The sequence below is a fragment of the Erithacus rubecula genome, assembly GCF_903797595.1.
Source record: "Erithacus rubecula genome assembly, chromosome: 2".
Classification (NCBI taxonomy): Eukaryota; Metazoa; Chordata; class Aves; order Passeriformes; family Muscicapidae; genus Erithacus; species Erithacus rubecula.
The window spans coordinates 72,860,407-72,887,193 of NC_136685.1; the positions used below are offsets into that span (position 1 = coordinate 72,860,407).

Genomic DNA, 26,787 nt, shown 5'->3' on the forward strand with positions numbered 1-26,787 from the left:
TCCTTGGCGGGAAGTCTCTTGGGTAAGACACAGCACTACTTCTTTTTCAAGAGGCTTGAACATTCTGCCTGGCTGTGGCCTTTCCCAGCTTCAGCTCTTTATAAAGTTATTGCTCACATACTGTAGCTAATTCCCTTTGCTGAGTTTCACAGCAAATACAGCTTCTTGAATATTTGTTATGCCAACTCTGTGGCTGCTAGATTTGTACGTAAGGGAAAAAAAAATACATGGATGGATGGCAGGTAAATTAAAAGTGAGAGCTACTCAGCAACAGCTCTGGACATGTGTAGGCATTTCTGTGTGGTGCCTGTTTTTGCTGGCAAAGCAGGAAACTGAACATACCTAAGGTTAAGAAAATGCACATGGACAGAGCATGATATTTTCAAGAGTGGCTTCACCCAAACCTGTCATTAAACAAAAAGGAAACAGCAAGTAAACCAAGTAAAGGATCACTAAGATGTTCAGGGACTTGGAGGGACAAATCTGCTTTCACTTTTCCGGGCATTTTGCCTGTCAAATTATGAGCTTATTTGTGGTGCTAAATGCTTTGCTTGTGTCTCAAAAATACAGGAACTGCTGTCTTTTTTTTTTTTCCCAATGGAAGAGAGAAGTCATTAATGATCCCAAAGGTTAAGAAATTGGCACAGTCAGAAGCAAGCACTCCTTTATTTACTCATCAGCTGGTTTCTGTGTGGGCTCCCAACATGCAGAACTCCCCACTTGACTGCTTGCCTTCCCCAGAGCTTCTCTCTGCATTTGTCTGTGTGTACACACAGGCATCAACCTGCATGTAAAGGAATATTACCCAGCAATACTGGGCCAAAACTACACTATGCTTCAGCCATAGGCAGCTGTTCCAAACCAAACATGTTTGTGCTAAAACAAAGCCTGGATTGCACTATATACCCAAAGACTTCAGAGATGTTTACTTTAATCACAGGCTCTATATTTATGTCTGTATCTCCTAGATCTGTATAAAGGTGGAGTGGTCAGAGCCACTGATCACTCAACCAGTGTTCCCTAATATGCCAGCAACTAATCCCAAGGGGACTGGCTCAGAGATGACTGCCCACAGTTGTCCCTACAGAGGACTCTGGGTCTCAGGGTCTTTAATGCCAGAGTTTATAGCACAACATCATGCAAGGATTCACCTTCAGAAAGGGCTTTGTAAAACTCAGAATTGTAATAATTATTTGTGTTGCAAATACATCCCTATTTGGCCTTTTGCTGTCTGTAAAGCCACAGGATGCCCCAGGGCACAGCCAGCCCTGATCTTCCTCAAAAAGCAGAGAGGAGTCTACTCCTGCTGCTCTTGTGTCACCCCTGTTTTGGCATGTGCAATACCTGGAGCAGGTGGGAAGGCTCAGAATAAAAACAGCTACTTGTCCCTTTCTGCCGTGTTTTTAACTTGCTACTTCTGTTGAAGGGGGTCTCTCTGAATTGGGAATGTGGGGCAGTAACCCTGTAGAGGGGCTTAACTTCAGTCCTCCCATGGAAAATGGTGAAGACCTGCTGGATCAGGTCAACAATTCATCTCCAGTTTCCAGAGATTTTGTTAGAGGACAGGTGAGTGCATCAGCTTCAAAAATTTTGTCTATTGAGAGCAGAAGGTATTACCTGCTTAGGAAATTGCTTAGGCAATTAGATGTAATGAATTTTCTCTACAGTGGTAACCAGAGAAATCAAGAATCAACTCTGCCTGATTTTCCATTCAAACTTCTCTCCAAAGGAGCATATGAGGGAGAAAAGGGAGGAAATTACAATAAACTTCATCTAAGCATGGCAAGCCTCGCCCCTTGCATGCTTGGCTTGCCCCTTTCCATTTCTGTGTAATTTAAAATATTCATCCTTCAAATAAAAATTTAAAAAAAAAAAGACATTGAAAAGAGGTATGGAGCAGACTTATTAAACATACAGGTGAAATTTCAGTGCTTGTTTGTGGAAGCGAGTACAGAAAATGAAAGGGTGTTCTGGCAGAGAAAGAAATGCATTTACTGAGGTATCATGCTGCAGCAGTGCACGAAGGCCTTTAATGAGAGCATGTCCCAGTATGCTAAGTAGTCCTTACCTACATGGGAAGTTACATTTCATGACTCCTTCTGAAATCTAAAGACACAGCAACAAAGCACAGTAGCTTCTCTTTTACCAGCAGGAAAAGGAAGGCACCAAGCAGAGATCAGCCTCATACCTCAAAGTTGAGAGCAGAGCAACTTTAGAAACTTGTTCAGTCTGCTTACCCAGTGCTGCAGAGCTAGGAGCCCAGTGCCCATCTCCTCAGGCACATGCCAGCACTTAATCAGATGCCAGCTCACACGTCACCTTGCATATATCACCCTTGCACTATACACCAGGACACAGAGTTTGTATCTGAAAAGCTTCTCGCTTCAGTTTGTGCTAGATAAGTAATAATAGCATTAATGGACTAAAATATTAACATAAAAGACTAACTGCTGTAATTTCTTCATTGTATGATTCCAGCTAACAGCATCTTCTTTTCTCGAAGGGAGACTGCTTTGAAAGGATCAAGAGCAGCTCTGCAAAAGTGGGAGGAAAGGACATTTATATAACAATAAGCCTTTTCCCCCCTAATTTTCTCAGTTCGTTGCACAGTCTTCTCCTGTCTTTTGCTGATATCTCTTAATAAAAACATTAAAAGGATAAGCATAGGCAGCTCCATTTCCAGTGATAGGGTGGGTATGACGCCAATGAGAAACTTCATTTCATAAAATCTCCCTGCCCTACCTCAGCATTTATCAGCTTTTCTGCTTTATTGTCTAGTTAAAATGGAAATAGCCTATCTTCAGCTCTTAGTTATCAAGCCATGTGGATGACAGTGTCAACTGACACTAGTTTTCATAAGCTAGAAAAGCTGCCCTGGGGTAAGCAGCAGTGAGACCAATCAGATTTAGTGATTAATATTTCCTTCTTCAGAAATGATAAAGACACACATACAGTTGAAATTAAACTTCACTGGCAAAGATGAATTGAGAGATTAGCTGGAAAAACATCAGGCTTCTAAATGAAGGACCAATGATTTGATTCTTAAGTGGCATCAAGTTTTCTGGTAGTGTTATACAGACAGAGCACCAAAAACTAGGAAACAGAGCCAAAACTATTTCCTGAGCCATTAAAACAAAAACAACAACAACAACAACAAAAAAAAAAAAAAAAAAAAAAGCCAAACAAAAAACAAGACCTATTCTTGGTGCTTGCACAGTAATTGTTTGCATCACCTCCCACCAAAAATCCTTCCTCTCTTCTTTCAGCTTGGATGTGTTCTTTAGGATTCCTGCAGTGTTCCCAGTGTGGCTCTGAGAAATATCACACTCTTATGCTGTATTTTTATTCCTGTCATCCACCAGCAGCTTTCATTTCGCTTTGCTTGCCTGGCCACCTGAAGGAAATGCTTACAGTCTTTCAAACCAGGCTCACAGTGTTTGACTGTGAAGGTGTTACATCAGTGCTAAACCAGTGCACCATCAAAATAGAGCAACCCAGCTAATGAACAGGCAAACTCCACATGCTGGGTTCATGCCAGTGACTTTGGTATGCTAATGCTGGATATAACAGACTTTCACTGGCTTTACTGTCTCCTGTGCAGTTTTATTTTAGAATATTTACTCCCTAAAGATGTAAAAGGACGTCCTGCCTCAGCTTTCCTTGTAAGAGGGGTTCTAGCTAAGAACTGTCAGAGTGAAACATTTCTTTTTGCATGTATAAAACTCTCCTATGGCTTTCATGACACTTGCTTGTCCTTGTATGAGGAAGAGAGTGAGAAGAAATAGTGTGGCCCTCAGTGTCAAGTACTATGGCTAAGAGTCCCCTGCCATTTCTGGCTCACAGTCCATTTCTCTTGAGCCAAAGAAAATCCTGGGGAGCCATTGAAGTCTGATGGAAAACAGTGCAAAAAAAAGTTAATATGTTCTTACAGCTCAGCTTCTGGGCTTCCATGCTGTGCCCAAGCCACAGATGGGTGGAGAGCTATTGGATCTTGCCACACAGGAGCCTCATGGAAAAGCAAACCTGCAACCTCTGTCAGAAGAGCAGAGCTCTAATTGAGCTGTTATCTATTTGTCCTCCCCAGAGTTTTGGATTCCAAGGTAGCTCTGGGCAGTTCTAGGGCTGTAGAACATTATTGCCAGGAGCTAAGATGGTCCTTCACAGGATGCTGAGGCTGAGTCAGAACTTTCTAATAAAACAGAAAGCCAGATCCAGCAGGAGAGGCCTGGAAACAAAGAAGCCTTTGAAGCAGGACTGAGCAAGAACAAGAGAGACACAGTCCAGGTGGCAGAAGAGGATAAAGAATCCTGCTAAGCAATGAAAACTCTGAGGGTGAGAGAAAGGTCTGTCAGCACAGAAGAAGAGAGAGGCCAGGCTTAGAAACAGGAGAAAAAGAAGGCACTACAAGCAGGGGACAAAGCATTAGGAGCCAAAAGAGGCTGAGTAGGGCACTGAAATGAAAGAGACTGATTTATGGAACTTGAAAGCACAAGTGAAACATAAAAGCCTGGGGACATTCCATCCTAAGTGACTCCCCAGCTGAGGTTTTGAGGTTTCACAACACAGGGGGTAAAATATTTGACCTGGTTATCAAGAAATTTTTTAAAAATTCTCAGTCACTATCTTTTTCCAGAAAAAGTCATGCCTATCAGTTTGAAATACAGGAGTGCTACTATATAACTTTTAGGGTTTGTTTTGGCTTTTTCCTGGTATTCTATCAAACCCAATTTTGATGGTGTTTCTTTAGTATTGCACTTTTTGGTGAGTAGATAACCCATGAAGTGAGGGAATGAAATCATATTGCATCTAGTTGAAGCATGTTGTTGCTTGGAGCACTTACATTGCTCTGAAAGGGAGAAGGTAATTAGAGAGGGATTGCATCATACAGACATATCTGACAAATTAATATATTAAGGGACAAATTTTTAAGTCCAGATCACAACTTTCAAAAGTGCTTGGTTTGCGTTTGGACATCTAAAAAATGATCAGATTTTCGTGCTTCAAAATTTATCTCCAGAATGAAATGGAATGTTCATTTGTGAACAGTAAAGGTTTATGGTGAACCCTGAAGGTCACTGTAAATTAGAAAGTTGGATTCCTTTTCTCTCCATCATATGTTCTTAGTCCCTCTAATTTATACTCCCTCCCCTCAAAGGATTAGCAAATAGATTAATTTTATTTAAATGGGTTGTCAAAATGCAATGCAGTCAGCTTCAGCTCACATGTTTCAGCTCAAGAGCAGAAGCAGTCCATGCTGAGAGAAAGCCACACTACCAGTAGATCAGAGCTTTCAGTCAGGACCACAGGGATAGCTTTGATGACTTTACAGTTAGTTCACTATTAATAAAAATCTCTGCAAAATGTCTCTCCTGCATCCCCACTCTCCCCTGTGCCTGCTTCCTGTGGGCTCCATCAATTCTGATATCTGACTGCCCTCACAGTTCATGTGGATTAGGGGAAAAGAGTTTTGGAGAGGGGTGGATGTATGCACACCTATGTGTGCACACACAATGCACGGCTGACAAGCCACCTGCCAAAAGCTGCTTCTCATTCTCAGCAAGACAAACCCACAGCAGAGTTCAGAAGTCACTGCTGTTAGACAGTGAAAGGGCCAGTTCAAATCTGTCACTCCATCAGAGCATGGTATTCCCCCCGGTAAAGGTCACTTGGAGGGAAGATATGAAAGCGAGTCAATACTTGAACTTAACCAAAAAGCCAAGCAACCTATTTACTATGCAGTGACCCTGCAGTGACCTCATCCAAGCACATGCAGCTCCCACTGGCATCAGCTGGTGTCGTGAGTACAAACAACAAAAAAGTATTGCTGTGATAGGAAAATTCATCAGGAACATTTCTGTGGTTCAGTTTTACAAAACCTGTATGCATCTTTCAATCACTTTTCATAAACATTAATAAATTGCGTGGGACTTTGAAATACATGCTTTTATTTCCATCCAGGCGTTCCTAATGCTATTTCTTAAGGCATAGCGAGCAAGGCACAAACACCAAAGACATGGAAGAGTTGTTTAAGCTATGCTGTCTTTTATCTTGAACAGGAATGGTCACAGTGATGTTCTGAAATAAATTCCATTCTGAGTGATCATTCACTTAAAAGTAAGGGATAAGCAATTTTTTTTTTTTTTTTTTGTGGAAACACTGGAGGCCAAAGGGACAATTTGGAACTCCACTTGATTTTTTCAGTTCTCAAGAAAGCAACTAGTTCAGAAGGTAAAGAAAAAACTGATGATCCACATCTTCCAAAGACACACTGTCATTATCAGCATTGCAGAACCACTGCATGAATCACTGTTTTGTGTCACTGCTTATACACAGCTGTGCTGTCACTGTGAAGAATTTTTCTGCACATCAACATCCAAATCTGGATTAAAAGGGAAACCCAAACAGATTCATCTATTTCCTTCATGATTCACTCACTTGTCACCATCATGCCCGCAGTGCAGGGACAGAGAAGGAGAGCAAAAAATAAAACCAGCAACCCCGAATTATGGCAACCTGAGGTTGTTTCACAGCTAGAAAACAATCAGAACATCTTGCTTGACTCTGGGGTTTGTAATGCGAGTTTTAAAAAATTATGATCCCTGGTTTTGCCCAAACTAAGTTTATATTTCTAGTATAAAATGACCAAACTGCCTGTCTGATGTAAAAAGCTATTTTCTTTCTTCTCCCTCCTTTCCTCCCCACCCCACATGATTTGACAGCACTTGCCTCCGGTGCCTCAACAGTAGCTATGACTGTGTCTTAATGAAAAAAGATGTATAAAATATTACCATAACCTCAGAGGCATGAGTAAAGCCCTTATTAGAATTCAGGACCTACAGCTGGAAGGGGGGCTCGGGCCGGCAGATAAAGTTAACTATTGTTAGCTCACAAGTGGCTCAGACTTCCTGGCAACTGCAGTGAATTACTCAGCCCTTTATGCAGGGTTTCAGAAACAGTTCACTGTTTCACAACAAAAAAGGCATTCAGGCCGGGAAAGATGGTCTCCCAGGGCTCTAGAAAGCTAGCTTTAAGACAGTGAATGGACACTGGAGCCTCCTAAGTGAATGACCACTGTGGGAAAGGGTGGTGATGTCAGCCTGAATGCATTTCCAATGGTTTTGTCCCACTTTTCATTGCTTTTGCACTCACCCTCACTCTTTCTCTCCGCCCCAAGCTGTCCCCTTCCTGTTCTTTTCAGGCCATTATATGAAAAGTTTAGAGCTCACATGCACACAGAGGGGAGGGCCTGCTGCAGCATTGCTGCCATGGCAATGCTTCTCCACACTTTTGTTTCATATTTTAAAAAAATATATATACTGGGGAGTATGGGCAGTGGGGGGAGTTGAAAAAGAGAAGAAAAAATGAGAGGCAGAGGGACAGGAGAAGAGAGAGTGTCAGTATCCTGCAGCTCAGAGCTGAGGCTATGAGACTGGGGTGAGGGGAGAAAACTGGGAGCACAAGGAGGGGAACTGATGAAAGCAGCAGGGATTTGGGGTCCTTTGAAAAACAAATTTGTAATCCTTCACACTGCACATGTTTGAAAGGATCGGCACTTTTGAAGGCCTAGAGAAGAATTGGAATAATGTTCTTAGCTAAGCCCTCGGAAAGAACAGAGACGTGCTTTGGAAAACATACCCAATTACATAAGTTTATCAAAAGCTTTCAAAGGCTCCTCTGTCTACAACCAAAAGGGGGAAAAAAGCCAGTGGAGAAGTGAAAGAGGGAGAAGGCTCCTTAGTGCATTTACCCATGGCACTGGGTGAACAGCAGCTAAGCTGACATCCTTCAAACCGGTGTGGCCCACCATCCCAGACCTCCCTGTTGTCACCAACATGCAGGACTCCAGCAACAAGCCCTGAGAGTGCCTATGCAAAAACCAGAAAGACTTGTAGGCAGCACAAGAATACGGAGCAAAGCTCTCAATATGCACTCACTCCTTGTAAATAAAACCATGAGTCCCTGGCCAGCAAGCCCACCAGGTCTGCTTTCTGCTTTCCATGAAATGCTTGCTGCTCCAACAGATAAACGTATGCAGGCTTGGCTAAGCCTGACCTGAGGCAAAATGATAGGATAACAGCTTTGCACAGAGGTCAGGCATTAAAGCTTAGCTCACACTATGTTCTCAGTGTGCTGGGGTTTTTGCTTTTAGCATGTCTAAGAATGCAGATGTACACAAGGTTGTGTCAGCAGCAATGCCCCCATGGACGCTTCCCTTCCCTCTGCCTGAGCTGCAACCCTCTTGCACCAAGTTTATTTTGCTGATGCATAATATGGCACAAATTCCCAATCCTGCTGTAATGATAGTAGCAGAGACCAAGACAGTTTGATTCCCATAAAACAGGTGAGGAGAGTTCTGGCTTCACCTAAACTGTCTTTATATCAATCCTTTCTGTTACCCTCCCTCAGCCAGGCAACATTCCTGTGCAGCCAGAGGTAAAAGCACAGCAAAGGCAACATGTAAATTCAGTAACATCAGTCCTGTGCCCACTATGAGGCTCACTTCAGTAAGTTTTCATCTGATAAAACTTACAAACCTTGTCTACACTGTGCTTTTATTGCATAATAATTCTTGTGTATGGTAAAAGGCACAGCTTTTTATGCTTAAACGGGAAAGCTCTGTGGCTTTCTCATACTAAACACAGGCTCCCTGTCTCAAAACAGGATTTAGCAGGGGGGTACTTTGACCACATTAGCTCTTGTCTGGATAAAACCAAATCAAACCTTTATGCCATAGCTTAAGAGGGCAAACACAAGTTTTTTGAAAAAGTTTTTCAAAACTATCAGTGAGTGTAGAACCACCTGCAGTTAGACTCAAAATATGAAACTCTCCTTTTGCCCTGATGAGGAGATATCTGCTCCAGAGCTCCTGAGGTTCTTCTGAAAGTTCCTGTCCCAAAGATGATCCACTAAGCATACTTTAAGCAATCTTATGCCATAAATGATGGACATTTATTTTCCTGAGGCAGTATTTCCTCCTCCTTCCTTTGCTTAAAAAGACTTCAACACCTTATCTTGTTCTGCTTCCATTTAGCAGGGGACCTCACATCTCAGATCTTGTAGTAAAACCCAAAGACCAAGGAAAGCTCTGGAAGTGTGATTTTGTGGGTGGTTTAGGCCAGTCTGTGGTCTGCAGCCAAAGAGGTAATCAGCCCTGGACACAAGCTGTGGATTTGCTTGTGGATGGTAAGCTTATGATTCCTGATGGCAAGACAGTCTCCCATGAACCTACCCCAAATGTGAAATCCTCCCTTAGCCATCTTTTGCTTCCTGGGCTGGCACTGACTGATGCAAATAATATTCCAGTTCATTATAAATCAACTCACTAGCTTCAATAAACTTACACAGTGCCAACAGGAAAGCTCCTTTATACAGATTTTAGCCAAAATAAAAACCAGCAGGACTTATAATTGATACAGGTGTTTTAGTATCATCAATCAGGTGGACATGCCCATTGAGAACTTGTGGCCTCTGTGTCTCCACAGCTGCAGGGACTGAGGTGGTAATTCTTTTACCCTGATGCCATTTACCTAAATTGTTAATCCACTAAAGATAAATAAGTGCTAAGAAAAGCACCACTGGAATTTTAGACTGCCTGCCTGAGGTATTTCCTCTCCTGAGCTTCCCTTCACTTAGTCTTCCAACTTCTCCATTTCATTAGTTCTCTTCTGGTCTACAGCAGGTTTCAATGAACAATTTAAAAAAGATTTGTCAATGTAAAGAGTTTAAAAATTAAATTACTTTTCAAGGCTTTTTTTATATGCTAAGGGGGGAAAAAAAGAAAGAAACTAAACGTCTCAGATATTTCCTACTCTGGTTCTAAATATAATGGGCCAGGTTCTTCCAAGCCCTCTGGAGCCTCAAGGACCCTGGGGTGCAAGGTCCTCGTCCACCACCCAGCCCTGGCTGAGGTGAGCCAAATCCACATTTTAGTAATGCTCTATCTTGAGTAGAAATGTCTCTAAGGTGAGGCTATCCAGGAAAGATCACCTAGAAAAACACTGTTTCCACAGAAAAATATTTTGCACTGTTTAGAATGCCCTTCTCTGTTCAAACAGCCTTGGGTTTTCCATGTAACTGCTGCAATGTACCAACAATTCTCTACCATGGCACTTGGGAAAACCCCTGCTCTGAGGCTGTGAGGTGTCATCTGCAGCAGATGCACTGCTGTGCCCCAAGGGCTCCAGAGATATTAGTTCAGTTTTGGAGGTAAATGTGTGACTAAAGGTTAACATTTTGAAAATTTGAGTTACAACAATTTTTTTCATGGAACTTTACTGCTACACAAAGCTTCAGATATATTTTTACTTTTTAGTCTTGATTTTAGATGAAAAAAATATGTGGAACTGTATCAAAAGCTTGCAGGACAGAAGGTCCTGTCTGCTGTCAGCTGTTTGAAGGTTGTCTATAAGTCAGACTGTCTTGTCTGACACCAGGCTTTTAGTAAGCAACCAGCATCACCATTCTCTTTCACTTGTCACAGAAAGGTTCATACCATTATGGAGTTCCAGTCATTTAAGATACTAGTCTAAGAAAGATGGAATGTCTCAGCTAAATTTTAAACAGCTCAATGAAATAGCTCCCAAAGTTTGAGTTGGATAAAAGTCATAGGAAATAAACAGTATGAAGGCAGAAGGCCAAAACAAGATTTAAAAGGCTTTTGAACTCTATCCAGACAAGATCAGGGGAAATTAAAATGATTTTCTAAGAGCTGGATCCTGGCAGGTATATTTTAAACTGGTATCTCCTGAAACCTTTCTATGCTTCGATCTCTCACAGCTTTGCTATGAATATGGTTAATGGCATTTTGAAAAGAAAATCTTTAGTATTACAACGTACCTTTTTTCCCTATGGCACATTCCTAATTCCTTGTATGTAAGTTCTTCACAGACACTGGTAAGTTTATTCTGTCTCCCTCCCTTTCTTTAGCCTCTGGGAGCTGAGGAAGCAGGTTTTCCCAGTTTTCCACCAGGAGCTATTAAAACCTCCTTCTGGCAAAGATTAAGTCTCTACTGCAGCTACTTTCACTACAGAAAGCTTTTCTCCCTCTCCCCTTCCTGGTTTTGGCTGTGGTGGAAAAGTTTGACCTCCCTTCTAAGCCCTTCCTCCTTTTTCACATTCTTTATCCTCCACCTATACTTTTCACTGTCTCATATCCCTCCAATTCCTCTTCATCAGCCTTGCCCTCTAATTTAAGTTCTGGATTCTCCTGGTCCTTTATATCTCAATCTTTCATCTCAGACATCAACCTCAGTACCAATGGGCTTCTTTGATCTGCAGCTTCATGTCTTGTTCCCTCATGTTTTTACCACATTTGCAGCTCCTTCAGAACTCCTTTTCTCCATGGAAATGGCCATGCACTTTACTTTCTCTCAGCCAAACACTGATGCTTCCCCTGCTCTTACAGCCCATCTACCTGCCAAAGATGTTCTATGTCATGACACAAACTCTTACACGACCTTTCTGTAGCTTACTCCTCAGCAGCTTAGTCTCAACTCCTTTCACAGTAAGTCTTAGGAAAAAAAAAAAAAAAAAAATGAAAGAACAAATAACCTTGGCTCTGGTTCTCCACTCCCTTCTTTCTCTTTACCCTCTCCCCCTTCAGCTTTATTGAATATGCTTCTTGCAGTAAACATCAGATGTCCTTTCCTCCACTCCTACCCTGGACTCTTTCCAATACCACTCTAGCAGCCCACAAGAAAAAAAAAAAAAACCAAACAAAAAAAAACCAAAAAAAAAAATAAAAAAGACCTGCACAATCAAATATTTCACCCTTGTGGCTCTCTCAGGTGACTTCAACATACCTTAAATCCTATTCTCCCTTGGCTTTTATGTCTCTGATCTCCTCAGTCTTCTACTCTTTTCTCTAAAAACTTCTCATTTTTGTATAAACTCCAAATCTCTGATATCATTCCTCAGATCACCTTCTTTCCTGCTTCTTCCAAGTGTACTTGGGTAATCCCAGCCACATCAATTTCTACAGTATTTTATGTTGTTTCTCAAAACAATCTGGGATGAAAATTTTTATTGTTATCATCATTGGTGCTTTAATGTAAATTCAATTCCTTTGATAATCCACATTCAAATTAATTTTCTGTGGTAATGCAAGAATGATATAACTGGACTAAACTAAAGTAATATTTCTCTTGATTTCCCTTGTTCTCATTCTTCTTCTAATCATTGTTCACACAGACAATACTATGGATGTATAGAATTCCTTCATTAACTCCAAAACCTAGATAATGGTTCTTTTCTTTCTATTGGTCTATTTTTCTACAAATGTCTTGTTCTCTGGAAATACCTCATTCCTTGTACAAATATCTCACTACCAAGTTAAGGTCCTGCTCCCCTTTGATCTTTCCATGGTACTAGGAGTACTCCTGAAATGCTTGGCAGTTAATAGCTGATCATTGATTTAAGTGGGAAGTGAGAAACCTGAATATTTTATCGGATCTGGGCCATGGTCCCCCCTTAGGGAGCTTTTATCCACATAAACTCAGAGTATCTGTGTAGAATGCAAAGGTATCTGGCTCTGCTTGAGAGATCTACAATACAAGTACTGACAGACAATGTCTAGTTTCATGTTATATGAATAGACAGGGAGAAGTCAGGTCAATTCTGCTCTCTTGAGTTTCATTTCATTTGGGAGTAGAGCAAACAACAGACTTCCTGCCCCAGGGTGACACAGAGTGATGCAGTCCCTCTGATTCTGGAAAGCCCCTGACCAGCTGGCACTGTCACTGCATGGAGCAGTCTCCCATGGCTCCTACTGTGGAGGCTGTGCAGACTGGAGCAGCCCCAATGTGCTGTTCCTCAGGCACACTGGGGCAGGGTGACAAGATTTCACACTGTACCTGTTAGAAACCCTAAATTAACCTGAAAACACTGCATCTCCAGCAGTACAAAATACTGTTTGCATGCTGGATGAGAGGCTGGAAGGTGATGACCTTTCACTCTGCAGCTAGCTGGGGAGTGCCCTGACCACCATGCTGTAAGCTCGGCTTTGACTATGTGGGTATGAAAGCACTGCCCATTGTTGCTGAAAATCAAATTGTGTCACTGTGCACAAAGTAACTGAAGTGCAGGAGGGGAGTGGCTCAAGGTTTGTTTTTCTTTTAGGGGTAGTACTAAATTGGGGGACCCTGACCTGAGATAGGATCAATTTACCAGAAACAGCAATGAGGTAAGAAAACTAACAGTAACAGCAAGTAGCAATACTACTAACAAAAATGTACAAAGAGAGGATGACTTACATACAAAATTCGCACCAAACCTGGGATGGTGGAAAAAATATTGGACAGATCCTTCACCCACCATACTTTCCCATGACTGTAAAGGAACACCCATTTTTCCTGAAAGCAAGAGTCCCTTTCCCTTCAGCTCATGGAAGTGACTTAAGATGGCATAGAATAATACTGGAGTCTTGGCTACACTCAACCTCTCCATGCTCTGCCTCTGCATGGATGCTACAAAAAATTAGCCTGTGTTTGGCCAAAGCCAGTCCTCTTTTGTTTCATCTTTTATGTCTGACTGTTATTCTGTTAGTCTTATCACTGCCTTACTGTACAATAAAAGCATTTTAGATTTTAATTGCTAATGAAATTCAACATTATTTATTGGTTTGGTTTTTTTACATGAAAGGCATAAAAAGTTTAAACATTAAAGAAAATCTGCCAAACCTTTGCTCCACGTTTCACTGCTGAAAGTGGATTTTTGCAGTGGTAAAAGCGCTAGAAGCATCTAAAGAATCTGAAGAAAGAGCTTGGTCTCATTCTCTAGGTATTGATTGGAGTTTCTTTAATTCTTTGTCATGTGATGAAACTTTGCTGATGACCCACAAACACCAAGAGCTGAGGTTTCAAATACTGTGGCTTCAGTTACACACGTCACAACTTAAGTGACTTTCTCAATTAGTCTGGTCCCTTGAGCATCAGAACTGCAAGTGAAGCCAGTTAGACCTTCTGATGGTCATCACCTCTGAAACCATTGCATCATTTAAACTTCAAATGTCATGTTGTATATTAATAAAAAAAAAAGCTTAGAAACAAAACAACTCAGAAACAAAACTTACTCCTGTGACAGAACCATATTCATCTTTAGAGAACCTTCACAGAGAAAGATTCTGAGGTCATAAAATGTGCTTCCACAAGGGATGGAAGAGATCCCAAATTCCCTTTACACACTCAGAGAAGAAACCACTTTATTCCATCCCTATGGTTAAATAACAGAGTTTTTTTATTCATCTCAGAAAGTGTCACCCATTTCTATCTCCATGTTCTCTGTACTCCTACAAAAATCAGAGAAAAGGAAGAGACTGGAAAGAATCTGACCTGAGAGAGGGGCAGAAGGATGGGAAGTAAGGCCAGGCAGGTATGGCTTGTTTACTCTCTGGCAAATTCCAGAAGACACACGGAAATGAAAAATCGTGAGGAAAACAGATTACCACAGAAAGTAAAGTCAGAAATATTTTCCATCACCAGGACCATAAACTATCAAATATATGGGACCTTCTTGGGCCTGAAGAGAAGGCTAAGCATCCACATTCTGCACAGCAATGCAACTACCAACCACATTTGACTGACAAACCCCCTCAGTAAAGTGAAACACGTCACTTAAATGTGCATAGCAACCTTTTCAAACATAAATAATTTTGTCAAAGAGCAGATGCATGGATAGATAGACAGATCAATGTCTTACATCTATAGAATTAACTACAAATTTGGATAAAGAAGTATTGCTTGTACAGTGGAGTTCATAGCCAGCCTGTGGAAAAAACTTTTCCTTGCTGCTTGCTGAAAACTCCCCCACCAAACCAATTAACCAAACAAACAGTAAAACCTCACTTTTTAATTATCCCTTAAGGAACACATAAAACCAGCTTCTGATTAGAGGCGAGCAAAATGCAGTTAAGAAATATGTATAATATAAAGAAAAAAAATGTACTTCTCTTTATGCTGACATAATTAACATTGCCCATTAACCAGGACTGCAATACCCAGGAAAAAAAAATGAGGTAGAATCTTTTACACAACAAACAACAACTTGTGAAAATTAACCACAGGTGAGATAGGAGAAAACAAAATCCAAGCATTGAAATATACTTAATACTCAATTTTACATCTCAGTGTTGCAAAAACCATTACAGTTGTTAGCATGAAAAGCCCAAGGAAGACAATGACAGCAAGATGACCCTTATGAGTCCCACACTGAGGTTTGCATTTTAATGCTTCATAACACACTTGTTTGAGATGCAAGGAATCTATGCCCTGGAAATGGAGTTTTATGTGGTGAAAGACAACTAGACCAGTCATGGTTTAAGAAATGCAGGGAGCAGAAAGGCATTTTGTGGGCATCTGATAAAAGCCTCCACTTTAAATCCTTCAGACTCAATGGAGCAGAGAAAGTCCCTTGGCTGGTGTGAGCAAAGAACTGGTGGTGCTGAGGAAGTGAAGTAGCCATTCATCACCATGGCATGGGAGAAGTTGCATGAAGGATGAGAAATGCCCTCCCAAGCACCCTGAACTCAGGCAGTAATTATGTCAGGCATTTGACCCACTGAAACCACTCTTAGTCTCTAACAGAGGCACAGTTGTACAGCCAAACATTCACAATCTTAGTCATGTTTAAGCAGCTTCCAGTAAAGATGACACAGGTCTATTAGAGGAATTTGCACATTCCCTCGGGAACTGATGGGTTTCTTTAGAGTCTTTATCTTCAGCCTTGGCTGCCAACTTCATCTTTACAGTTCTTATCCCTTATTTCTCCTGAGAACCTAATAAATTGAATATTGTCCCCAGAGATATGATTTTTCCGACTAGAGGAAATATGGTTTAGTGAGGGATGACTGGCTTATGCTATGAATTTCCTAAATGGCTGATTTGAATATGTATATTTAAAAACCTGGCCGTGAACCTTAGTTTGGGGTAGAAAGGAAACACTGTTCTCCAATTTTTCCTATAAGAAAAATAGTAAACACTATACAAAATGCATCACCTATGCTAAAGAGCTGATGTATCACCTTCTCTTTCCTTTAGCATTTCTTTGTGTAACTCCTTGTATATGATCCAGGGATGCTGGGAGAATAAAACTGTCCTTCCTCACACAGGAACCAATCCTGTCAGGCCAGGCATTCTCTCTGGCTCTGAAGCTGCCTGATGCCACTGAAATCAATAGAGTTATCATAATTTGCAGCAATGGCAGCCAGTGTCAGGTCCTTCTCTTCCTTGGCAGTCTGCAGCTCTGGCTCAAAACCAAGAATAAAGTACTTTATCCTATGGGCAGTGAACTAGCACTGCTGCTGGAACCCAGACAGGCTGGAAAGAGAAGACTCAGGGACACCCCCCACCCCATCAGCTCCCCCACTCACAGACCAGAAAAAGGTGACAAAGGCATTGTTGTCAATCTGTTGGATGGATCATTTTAATGTTTAAGGGCTGGAGCAACTAAAACAATTTAAAATCAAAAAAGGTCCATAAGACTTTTACAGGATTTTTTTATTATTGTTGCTCTATCACCAAGTAACTTAACAGTATTTAGCTGAAATAATTGGAATTCTGGCAGCATGGAATGGAAGTTATCTGATGGTGAATCAAGTCTTTCAGGAATAATGCACAAAACCAGGGGTGCAGGAGATACCACATATCCAACTTAACAGAAGTGGACCAGAGACAGAAGTAAACACAGCCCTTGCAATTTTCTAGGTGAAGTCACAATGATAACTGTGGTAGTATTCTGTCCTTCTCCACTTCATATTTTGGTATTTTATAACAAAATGAAACTAATTAAATTGTCACTAATTGTGTTCCCAGGATTTTTTAGAGTAAGTTCTGTTTACAACTTTACCTGACAACCAGAGACCTTTTAAGGCATTTCAAACAAGATTTCAAATAGGTAGACTGATTTTGCTCCTTCTCCTCAGGCTTCAGCACTCTTATTTTGGCAATATCATTTTATTTTCTAGTAGAATTCAAGCAAATGCTGCTCATAAAAGCATACTGGAAATTAGCACACCTTATGTATATTTTCATGAAGCCAAGTTCACTCTCTATCATCTACTTGAGCCTATATATTTGACTAGTCTCCATTGGTCACCTGAATTGTGCACTGGGTGCACACAAGAGACAGTCACATTTATTCCTGCAATACTGCATTGCATTTAGAATAATCTTGTGTCCAGCTCCCCAAAGATATCTTTTATGATGCTTTAATTAAATCCTCACCTCACACCCATGAGGTGCTGATGAGAAATTCTGTTATGCAATAGAAAAATAGTTATTACTGTGGCACTGTGGGAGCACCAGTACATCAGCTGTCCTTTGGAAGCCAAATGAAGGTTCTAGGGGAAAACATTGTGGAAAGACTATTAGAAAATATCACCACTTTTAAAATGACCAGCCCATGCAGCCATGGTGACTGGATTTTTCCTAAGTGTCTTCCTGAGAGCAGGGGTTTAATCCAACCATTGCCAACCCAGCCTCTTCCCCCAGCAGAGTCAGATTTTTTCTCCTACAGTCCCCTTCATACAAGCTGAGCATCTCAAGAGTCAGGGGAAAATTGAAGGCTTGCATCTATTCCTTAGCTCAGTGCTTAGCCAAAGCCTTCTATTGTGCCTGTGTCCACTCTTTATCTGCAGCCATGGGGTACACAGAACTGAAGGCAGAGATCACACAGGCAGAGCTTCAAACCCATAAAGGGTAAAGCTGGTATAGCATGGATCTGTGTGAGCTACTTCAGCAGCTCCAGCCTAAGGTGCAATCCATGCCTCACTGCATTCTGCTGCAGCTGCACTGAGCATCCCTCAAGACTGGCATTGTAAAACTAATGTGCTCCCTGCTGTAGTAAGATAAATGATTACTAATGAATATGATGTGCTCTCTTAGGGACATGCTTTAGGAGTGGACTTGGTAGTGTAGGGTTCATGTTTGGGTTCAATATTCTAAAGGTTCTTTTCCAAGAAATTACTCTCTTATGATTCTATATTGCACTGGAGCCACTGAGGCATAAATGGGTCTTCACATTCCTCTGCATGCTCCTTATCACCACCACCACTTGCAGTGCTGAAGTATCCTCAGCAACCTATCTGGCCTGGAAGATGTGGGATTTGATGAAATGGCAAGCAGATCCCAGCTAGAGACTGATTAAAGATCTGAGTTCAATAGCAAGATCTTCAGAACAAGGAAAAAAGGTCCTGATATCATGGACTGGGATTTTACAAAAGGCCCTGAGCAATTTATGAATGCTAAATTTCATTGTGTCCTGTGAGAAAAGCACCAGGAGGGAGAGAACTTGGTAAAATGTCAAGCATGAGTAGAGACCTGATAAGACTCCTTCTATAAAATTAATTTGGAATAACTTTGGGTTTCATTTCAGTGCAGAGAGAAGATTAGGGTCAGGGGTTGTTTTATCTTCTTCTCAAGTGATGTTGTTATTCCTTTGTACATTTCTATAATAAACGTCTATGAATTGCCATCAAATAGTCACCTGCAGAATTCAGTTTTACTGCCTCAGTCAAATGCATAATCTTTACTCCAATTTAGGAGAGCATTACAGCCATGTGCAGTAGTCCAGACCCTCATTAAAAAAAAAAAAAAAGCAGCCATTTAATTTAATGATCCATAGCAGGGCTTTTTCCCATCAAAAGGCTAGATAAATCACCATTATCAATGATATCCTCATTACAGTACATGGTACAAAACAATTCTATAAATACTAATGCTATACTGAGCTTTGGAACTGGCTATATGCACCCCAGAAAAGGAACCTGGCAGTAACTCTGGAGAGGAGCTGGAGCATTATCACACCTCAGGCACAGTCCTTTTCCATCACCTTAGGACACTTACCCAGGAAGTGACTTCCAGTTTAATATTCTTTATACATAAAAGGGTTCAACCTCACAGCTCCCTCCTCTGAGGAAAGACATTTAACCATCTTATCTAATATCAAGTTTATGAACAGGCCTATGTTATGGAGCCATCAGAATGCCATTTAGGTATGAGATGTCTTTTGAAGTGAAGCCATGAACTCCATCATTGATACTGACATAGCCATCATATGCATCCTCCTCATGAACAGCAAAAGTAGAGAGAAAAAGGAATGAAAGAAAAAAGGAAAAAAAAAAAAAAAAAGTTTTAATTTCCATCCCTTCTGGAAAGTTGTTTCCTTTATTTTCCATCACACATATCAAGAGAGTTTTGAAGGAATAGAAGTAGTGTTTTGTATTACCATGTAAGATAAAAGCCCTCAAGAGGTAGTTTGAGGAGTTGAGGCAGGTGTACAGATCCCTTGCTTCTGGCTCTCAGGCTCAAATCAAGTTTACAATGGTCAAAGCTTGTGCCCTTGTGAAGTGCTCTAAGTGAAGGTCCTGACCACCTCTAGGTCCAGCTGGGAGGGCCTACAGGACCAGCTTTTGCATGTGAGAAAATTATACTGGGCCATTCACTTAAGAGTTGGACGTAATGATCCCTGGGGTCCTTTCCAAGTCAGGACATTCTGTGATCCTAATGGATCTGTGATCTGTGCACTGATCAAGTGGCTCCTCCACTCTGGCACACAGATGTAATGGGTTCCTGAGAGTGTCAGCAAAGACTCCAGATGTGTTTGGCTGCATCCAGACTAAATGCCCAACTGCTTCCATCCCTGTTCTCTTTGACTTTGTGTGGGACAGGCTCTTTGTCTTGTTTAAGCCTCTAAATACAGTGCAGTGTGTTTAGGCCATAGTCACTCAATGCACACACCTTACAACAGCTTAATGCACTGGGAATGAAAGAAGTCTGACCCAGTAACCCCCTTTCTGCTTTGCAGGAGAAGGGAAGGGGGTTGCACATATACCAAAATCTGAAATGCTCACAGAGCCCTGAGAACAAGGCATCAGATGTCATCAAGAGGAACATAGGCTGCCATGCACAATTTCAATACCTAGCATTTATTCAATTTTTTGCCTTTTTTCTGTCCCTTGTGGACACCCTTTTTTTTTTTTCTTGTTCTGTTAATAAACTGGTTTGGTTTTTTACTTTCACCCCCTAGTATCCATTTCTCTCACTGGTAAAAAGAAAGAATTATTGAAACCCTTTCTCTTTAGAGGAAATGCTCATTCCAGGACATTTACTTCTGAAATTTGTCTTAAAACCAAGACACATGCTTTATGTAGTACTCTGGCTTTACTAAATCTGCCAGTAATGCCTCTGGTACCACTGTAGAAATTCCCCCTGCAAACAGAAATCCCATGTTATATTGGCCATCCTGAGCTCATAACTTTCAAGACTCGTCTATGTTTCCAGCACTGGACAGGGGGACATTACTAGCTTATAGATCATTCAGTTCAAACCTTCGTGAGGCTGCTCTTTTTATACTGCTTCTGTCCAGAATGGATTTGGTGCTTTCAAAGTTGGGCATTAATTTTTTTCTTAATAAGATATCATCATAAAACATGCAATTTAGTGCTTCGTTTCTTCCAATTTCCATATAGGAATCCAAGTCTGCTAAATTTGAGCTTTAATCCCCCTGGCCCTTCATGTAACTCCTGCTATAGACTATGAAGGGTTACCGACCCATAGCAAATAAATTAATAAGCTTGCATAATTATATTTAGGTCATTTTATTTCAGACCGTGAAATCAAAATCTCTGTTCACATTAGTGCAGGAATTGCTCTAACTAGCCATTGGGGCTCCCTTGATATGCCATCTGCAAATGCAGCAGACTGGCACCTGCTGGACCAAAGAATCCATCCTCATAGATTGCATACATGGTTTTTTTCCATTACCTTTTCTGGGCATCAGCTTTGAATCCTATTTCTATCTATTTCCTGTCTCAAAAGCGTAATTCTGCCTTACAGCATGATCTTTGTCTTTTGCAGTCAACAGTTGCTGAAAAGTCTCACATTACTACCAGGTGGTCAGATTACTTGTCTTCCAGCTGTCTTGGGGTGCAGTGCAGAAGGTACTGGCACAGCCACCAGAGTCTGGGAAGCAGGGCTGTGCTCCTCATGGGAAAATGTGTCATAGCACTGTCACTCATCCCACTTCTCATGCCAAAAGGACACCGTCCTTATGGCAGTTTGAGTCTTTAGAGGTTCTTACTTGGCTCTTCTTGGCTCCATTTCACCTTATGATCACTTTAAATTGAAGGCTTGGGAAGGTTCTGCATCTTGGGTTGCTGCTATCCCCAAGAATCTAATTGAGCTTGAAAAATAGTTCTTACTTGTATACCTTGTAGTGTGGTCACACAGGATAAGGCCGGTAAGGTTAACACCTAAATTACTGTGATCAGGATACCTTAGGACCCACCACAGAGAGATATCCATTACATACAGCATGGAGTCATGAAGAGGGATCTTCCTGCTCCTGCTGTATGCTTAAAGGGCCAAAACAGGACCATCATTCCATCTCTTTCCCCAGAGACTCACAGAACACTACCTCTGCCCATAGCTAGCAACAATATAGACAGCCTGCCAACTGACTGACCACCTGGCATTTCTTGAAAAAACATCTGCACACAGCTGTCCTGTGAAGTGGGCCAGCTGTCATCCACAGCTGGATGTGAATTGCCCACACATACCATGGTGAGGACGAGGAAGAGCATGAGAGGATCTTAGTTGAGAAAACAGACTTAGAATGTGTCCCAGAATGGAAGATTATTTCACTGCATTACTTCTGATATATTAGTCAAATACTAGACAGTAGAGACAAGCATCTAGAGCTGCATGGAGTTCACAAAGTTAGCAGGGCTACAGATGAATGTGTGAGCAACAGGGCAACTTTCAGACACTTCGTTCATTGGTGGCTATAAAAGTGACAGACCTTATCCAGCCTCTGCATAATAAATCTCAAAAATAGTGGCATCTGGATGGTAAGAGGATGTACCAAAGGAAAGATCATGCTATACATGCCCTATGCTGATACACTTTCCTGCACATCTGCTGGTAGCCCTGCCAGCCTGGTATACTGAGCTAGATGGCTCTCTAATCTAAGAGAGTTCTCATGTCCTTCTAAAGGAGGGTCTATGGGACGATAGGTCATGGTAGCAGAAAAATTACATCTTTCCCAGCAGAAATGCCTCCATTCACCCTGCAGTAAAAGTGAGGTTCCCACCTGCTGCAGTACAACTTGTATTTGAATAGCTGAGGGTAGAACTCCTGGAATTCACATTTCTATACCTTTAATATAACCTGAGAAGAGTTTACCTATCTGGAATTTTTGGATGCAGCTATTTCATATGAGGGTGATTTTTAGCAGATGTAGCCATTTTATACTTACAAAGTTAGCAATGATTTTGGCACAGGGGGTTTTGTGTGCAAGAAAGCCACTGAAAGAAAACATGAATCAGAAATGAAAGTAAATCTAAGCAGAAATGAAAGCAGCTGCCAGCTTCCAGCACAGCATTCCGCAAGTTTACTTGTGTAGTCATCACGCTTTTAAACTTAAACCATACAGAGTTTGGCAAGAGAAAAAACAGAAACAACAACAAAAAAGAAAAAAAACAAAACCACCACAACACATTAAGGGATGCACAAAAAAAATCAATTTTGTAATTTAAGTGATGACTTCCTTTGAACATCCTTTTCATTTGCATCTAGCCCTTCCAAGTACTGTGCACGGGGGGTGCCGGGTCCATTGCAGGCGTGGTGGACAAGCCAACAGGGGGCAGCCAGAGGACAGAAATGAGCATCAGAGACCGACACCCCTTCACTGGAGAGCCCAGAAAAGCAACAGTCAATCATCCTACCAGCAGCCTGCTAGCTGGTCTCTAGACTGATTCATTAGACAGACACCCCCCTCCCTGTCTCATCATTCCATTAGGACACAGGAAGATTTCAGCCTTTCATGGGACAAAAGGACATTCTCAGGAATGCAAAGGACTGAAATATCATCTCATACCCTGGCATGCTTCCAGGACACCAAGGATGTGCAGTCTCCTTAATCACAAGTCCTTTTTTGGTCTTGCTGCATTTTAAGAAACTAGTCTGACTCAAAGACGATATCAAGTTCGCCTAAAGTAGCCTGGAGGATTTGCATTTGAAAGCCATCCAGCCAGAGCTTTACCAAAAGAGTCTTTCTGAAATTAAAAACAGAAAGAAGAGTCTTGCTTGACAGTGTTTGGGGTTTTTTTTCCCCTCAGCTTTGCCCTTGGGCTAGAACACTGTTTTCTGCCACCATTATAATATTTTTGGAAGGTGTGCTCCTTTTATTTGGGCAAGGTCACTGAGCAGCCCACCAAAAGGACAGACACAAGCTATTTTGGAAGGCTGTGTTTTCATTCTGAGGATGTAGTCACACAAGTGCACCTCTGCTTCATAGCACTGTTCCTATACCAAAAGCCAGTGTTCATGGAAGATCAAACTGGGCAGCTTGGCATTGCAACTGCATTGGTCACTGGCTCTTAAGGGAGTTTATTGCTATGGCATAATGTTGTCAGAGCATAAAATTAGAGGTCTGACAAGTAAGGATTTCTCACAGGATCCTGTACCTTTGGTGGACTCTGGAGCCAAACATAACCAGCTCTGACTTTCATCTCACACGTGGGATAGTTATAAATAAATGAGAGATTACTCTCCTCCCTGTGAAACAAGAGAAGTGAGAAAAGGAATGTTACCCGATGAAATCACTACAGCCTAATCTTTTCAAAACACTGCTACTGAACTCACACTACTGTCATTTCTTCTTGGCTGCCTCGACTTTCTAGAGCCCTTTTTCAATTATTTCCTACTCTTGAATTTTAAACTCAAGTCTTCTACCTCTGTTTTTGAGGTACAGTGAAGTTTTTCCTCACATCCACAGGACTTCTCTTCCTCAACAGCTGCATCCACCCCCATTGTTCCTTTCAAGGCACTTTAACTATTCATCTATTCTTGTCTACTTCTCATTTATCAGCCCAAATTTTAATGTAATTTTATATTCTTAAGTAAAAAAGACCTATTTCTTTTTTCTTAGACTCAGTGTCAAAAGCTCACTCCTGCCCTATAACACTCTCCATGGCTGCACATTTTTTGTTATCTTCTAGCTCTGATATTTGCTAGCAGATATGACAAAGACTGGGAGCCACAGGCACATTCACAAACACAGTAACTGGAAAAGAACAAGTTAAGATAGTGGTATTTCAACATGGATGTCACTTCAGTTCTGTCCCCATCATTAATTCTAAAGGAGTCTTTCATCTCTACATTATTGTATTTTCAAGCTCTATAAAGGATGTTTCTCAAATTCTTAAGCAATTCAGAGCACATATCCTAGTCAGAAAGCAATCATGTCTTGAAAAAAAAAAGCCAGTAGATAAATCATATTTGCAGGGGGTGGTTTCATATATTCATTGTTCAAATTGCTACACGCTAGCTGGGCCATGGAGAAATGTCAGCTTCTCAGAAACTTTTTAAGACAGTCCCATTGCCTGCCTAAAAACTGTTCAATCAGTTAGCAAAAGCCTTTGTTCCATTTCCTGTCTTTCTTTCTCTAAGGGACACAGCTGGCCCTCTCCTATGCTCACTCAAACACCTTGGAATTGTGAATGGCTGCAGAGAGGCATGCTCACTAGATTGCAGAGGTATTTGTTAGAAACAGAAGTCAGAACAAGATGCTCAAGGTCTGCCAACACATGTGAAAGACTGAGATGGCTCAAGCCCCAGATGAGCAAAAAATGTTTCTTTACACATTATTGGTCCAAGTCAGCCCCAGTTTATTGGTCATCAAAGCCAAAGACTGTCTATCCAACTCAATGGGACCACACTGGGACCCAGATAACATATTTCAGAAATTCTCCTGAGAAAGAGCAGGAGCATTAGCAAAGCAGCACATGAATTAAAGCAGGCTTGATCCTCTTTAGTGTACACTCTGAGCCTGGGGCACACTAAGAACCTTCTGATCACTTAATCTGCCTATCTGGAGGATCTGTATATATATGAGATAATCCTGGTAATCAAGAGTGTAGATAATAGCATTATTATTTTATTCCCATAAACATTGGAAAATAAAGATTTTCTTCTCCAGTGCAATCTGATAGATAAAATTCACACACTCCTAAAAAGAAAACAGACCTACCAGAAAACTGTGGAAATGTAATAGGAATAAAAACAAGGATAAAGTATCTCAGAAGGCAAAACATACCAAGTAAAAACATTTTGAGTGGATACATATTTTCCAATCTTCAGGTGTAATCAGAAATTACTGACAAACAACATACAGCTGCTACCATATTGTGAGAGGTGTCAGAAAGCATAACCATATTTACACCCTGTAGTTTGCACTCAGAACCCTCAGACCATGACAGGCAGGAGCAGAAGGCAAAAGGAGACTGAAGTGTGGCTAAGAGAGAGGCTGACAACTCCCTCTATCCAAGGGATGGGGAGCTGGGAATACTGGGGCAGTGGGGGACAGGAGAGAAAGCCTGTAGCCAGAGAAGGGCAGTCCAGGTCTGGCATGCTGGTGAGTGATCACAGCAGTTGCAGTCCTATTCTGGTGCCCCCCAGAAATGCAGTATCTGCTTGAGCCCTACTTAGCCCATTATGTCACTACTAAAGCCAAAGAAAAATGTTGACAACTCAAAGACAGGACTGAAGGATGGAGTGTTACTGATATAGATCAGCTGTAGATAAGAGTGGAAAGTCCAGTCTTCTCTCAGAGCTGTAACAACAGCAGAGCAAGAGTGAGTCCTGTTAATGAGTTGAACTGTTTCTCCTAGCTCCTGCATTGCTGAAGAAATGGACTCTTAGTCTTTTCTGGTAGAACTTCTTTCCAATCCTAAGGGCATTGTAGCAAGGACAAGAGGTCACTGCTGTGACAAAGCAGCATAGGTTTGGGAACAGCAGTTATTGACAAGCTTCTGTTCAGTAAGCACCAGAATAATCCCCTAAATCACCAGAAGAAACTCAGGTCACCTCCCATTCCACACATCTCTAACAGTGGTTTATTAATAGACTGAATACATTAGATATTTCTACATAAGGTTAGTCTGTTCCATTGAATTTGTTTTGTTGTTCAGGTTTGGTTGGGTTTTTTTTTGTTTTTGAGGTTGTTGGTTTTTTTTTTTTTTGGAGAGGGGTTACTGTCAGATGAATGATACTTAGCTTATACCACCCTTCCCGAGAAAAATCCCTGCAGTCTTACCAGTTTCCCAAACTTCTGCAGCTTTCACTAACATGGCATAGGATGGAGCTTGAAAGGGAAGAACTTCCTCTACAGAAGCTCTTATTTCTCATTGGTTTTAAATTTCAAATTTAAAATGAGGGATAATACACCTAGGAAGGGGCTGGACTGATTTGAAAATCAACAGTAGAAACCAGCTTATCAGAGTTCTTGCCATTAGACTACAGCAAAACATCTCGTGATAAACCACAGCACTGCAGTTTGAAATTGGACTTGAAAAATCATCAACAATATATACCATCTGCAGAGCAGAAATTTCTCATCAGGAACTCTTGAGCAACAAGAAAATAAATGTACACATTCCTGCCAGAAGGATTGCGCCCAAAAGAGAAGACTAACCAAGAAATAATTTTTTGCTATTTCTTATTATCACTATAGACCCCCAAGTGACTCAGTTTGTCTGTCTTCTGGAAAATATTCAGGATATCAATATGATTCCTTATTCTCATTTCATTCATGGCAAAGTTTTGGGGATTTTTTACTTTATGGTACAAAGACAAGGAGCTCTTTGCAAAATTTGGGTTGATTTTGCTTTTCAAATTCTCATGACATTCAGTGAAAGCTTAATCTAGCACTATCGAAGTCAGTGAAAGTTTTGCCAATGGCTTCAACTGGGAATAAGAATTTAATTATGCACTAGTGAGAACTGTCAGCATTTGA

General features: G+C 41.2%; 1 long non-coding RNA gene across 1 annotated transcript in view; it reads right to left on the minus strand.

Annotated features, from left to right (window-relative positions):
• Positions 1-26,787, minus strand: part of LOC306816980 — a 112,017-nt gene that overhangs the window by 73,362 nt on the left and 11,868 nt on the right. The window lies entirely within an intron of this gene.